The sequence below is a fragment of the Chrysochloris asiatica genome, unplaced genomic scaffold, assembly GCF_000296735.1.
Source record: "Chrysochloris asiatica unplaced genomic scaffold, ChrAsi1.0 scaffold00052, whole genome shotgun sequence".
Taxonomy (NCBI): Eukaryota; Metazoa; Chordata; class Mammalia; order Afrosoricida; family Chrysochloridae; genus Chrysochloris; species Chrysochloris asiatica.
The window spans coordinates 14,504,941-14,507,974 of NW_006408570.1; positions in this window are offsets into that span (position 1 = coordinate 14,504,941).

The following is a 3,034-nucleotide window of genomic DNA, read 5'->3' on the forward strand; positions in this document are numbered from 1 at the left end:
TTTTGTATCATAGTTAAGGCTTAAGTCTCTTCTGAATTCTCCATATATTCAGGGAAGTTCCTTCACCCTGGCTGAAAGCAACTTGAATGACTCATGGTGGTAGTTATGTACCATGGAGTCTGTTCCAACTCATAGTGACCCCGTTTAGAGTTTCTGAGGCTGTAATCTTTATGGGAACAAAAAGTCTCATCTTTCTCCCATGGAACTGGTGGTAGTTCGAACTGCTGACCTTAAGATTAGTGGCCTGACTTGTAACCACTATGCTACCAGAGCTCCTTATAATAACTCATGTGGCCTCTCTTATATTGTTCTTTGCTCAGAGTTATTTTTGTCCAGCCTCATGTTGTTTCATTCTTCACATGCACAAACTGTGCAGATTTCTACAACACGTTATCTGCATAGATCTCTTTCCTCTCTGCAAATCTGACCTGCAAATTCTAACCACCTTGGTTTCCCTCACCTCTCTACTGTAGCTCAGCAAGATTTGGGGGTTCAAATTCTCCCTCCCTGCATTATAGTCTGGAAATTGCTGCTGAAAGAAGGCTTGGGTGTTATTAGGACTCACTTCATTTTTTTCTCTTGTATCAGATATCACAGTCCCACATTGCCTGTTGCCTAATATCTGGAAATAGTTATTTCCTGAATTTTGTCCATTTTTCTAATTGTTTATGGTGGGTTGGTAATCTCAGATCCTTGTACTTTCTATATCTGGAAGTGGAAGCCAATACTATTTTTTAGTCATATACATTTGGATAAGTAAAAAGCTATCCTTTAGCACAAATGTGAGTCTGCCTTCTGCCCTAACTGAAAACACTCAGTGAAACCAGGAGTTATCATCTTAGTTACTAGATCATGAGGAAGTGACTAGAGACAGGCTTGGCCAAACAGTGAAGTAAGGGGGTATTCAGAGGGCGTGAAGCCAAACCAAACCCAAACCCACTGCCATAGAGTCGATCTTACTCATACTGATCCTTCAGGACAGCGTAGAACAGCTTCTGAGGCGGTCAGTCTTTATGCAAGCAGAAAGCCTCATCTGTCTCCTTCGAAGAGGCTAGTGGGTTTGAATAACCGATCACCCAAAGCCTAAACTACCACACCACCAGGCCTCCTAGAGGGACTTAAGGGAGTTATTTGTCAACAAGACTTCACATAGACGTCTTTCACCTTTTTTCTTTTACATTGAGTGTGAAAACCCTAGGAAGCTGTTCTACAGGGTCTCTGTAACAATGATGTGAAGTAGCTGAATCTCATTTCTGTTCCTTCTTCTTATTTCCCAGGCATTTTCATGATCTTCCAGCCTAGTCCTTATGTGCTGGTATCTCCCAGGGTGCCACTGTTGACTCCTCCTTTTCTTCAGTGCATAATCTCCCTGGTGGTCTCATCCATTCCTATAATTTCAGCTACCATCTATATCGTATTATTTTTTTTCATACTATCTTTGTTCAGCTCTCTCACACAGAGTACTTGAGTAATACATATTTATGTAACTGCCCACTCCATTTCTCCCTCTAGTTATTCCAGAGTCATCTAGATCTAAAATAGTAGCCTTTATCCTAGGGCTAATTTTATCTCATATTTATAAGACTTGGTCTTTTTCTGAATGCTCCAAACAGTCACATCTCAACCTTGTGTAAGGTGAGCTCATCAAAATCCCCCTCAAAAGCTGTTCCATCTTCTAGATTCTGTAACTTGTTAAATGGCATCATTATTTCATAATCACACACGCCAGACACCTAAAAGCCATTCTTGACTTGTTTCTTGTTGCAGACATTGTGGTCCCCTTCTCAGCATCCATTCTTCTTTGCCTGAGTAACTGCTTTACTTTTTATTCAGGTTATCACCTCCTCATCACAGCCCATGTGGATTGAGGGAACCTGACTTTTTGGTTCTAGGAGGAAGGCATATGACTTAGTCCTAAAATAATTAGCCTAATATCACGATTGCCATCTGCTTTAGTTTATATATGTGTGACTCAATTATTGAGCCTTTTGAAAACGAGTTTTCTTGTCTTTATGAAAGAGCTTTTAGAAGTAACTTTGCCTTCTGGTTTTTTTTCTTGAACTTGGATGATGAGACACAACCGCAGAAATTGTTGGCATCCATCATATGACAATAAAGCTAATGCTAAGGAAGCTAACGGAGTCCTGGTGTGGTGCTGTGGGTTAATGCACCAGACTGCAAAGCCGTTTGAACTGCAAGGTCAGCAGTTCAAGCTCACCAGTTGCTCCTCGGAAACCCTAGATAGGGTTGCTATGGGTTGGAACCGACTTGACGGCACTTAACAACAACAACAACAACAATAAGGAAGGAAATAAGGAGATCTGGTAGTATAGTGGTTACAAGACAGTTGCAGTTTGAAACTAGCGGCTGTTCCATGGGAGAAAGATGAGGATTTCTGCTCCTGTAAAGATTTACAGCCTCGGAAACCCTGTACAGGGTCATTATGTGTCAGAACTGTCTCCATGGCACATAACCACCACGAAGGAAGAAACTACAATGAGATGCACACACACACAAATTGGTCCATAATGACATCACTGAGCTGTTGAATCAACCTACCTTATAGGTTGCCTTTTCACTGGACTTTCTAGTTAGATGAGACGATAAATACATTTTATTGGTAAAGTCAGTTTGGTGGTGGTTATATGCTGTGGAGTTGATTGTGACTCATAGCGACCCCGTATGGTGTTTCTGAGGCTGTAAATCTTTCTGGGAGCAGAAAGCCTCATATTTATCCGGAGGAGCAACTGGTAGATTCCAACTGCTGACCTTATGGTTAGCAGCTCAATTCATAATCTACTATACTAACAAAGCTACTTAAGCCGGTTTAAGTCTAAGAGTTGGGTTTCTATTGCTTGCAAACAAAAGAATCATAACTGATCATTTTTTTAAAACTCCACTCCCAAACATCCCCAGACGTACCCTTAGTACAGTTTTGTTACCATCAAATTGATTATGACCAGCCCAGCAAAATACTTACAGCTTGGTTCAGATTTCTCATTGCAAAATGAAAGGTTGCATATATACTGAGCTC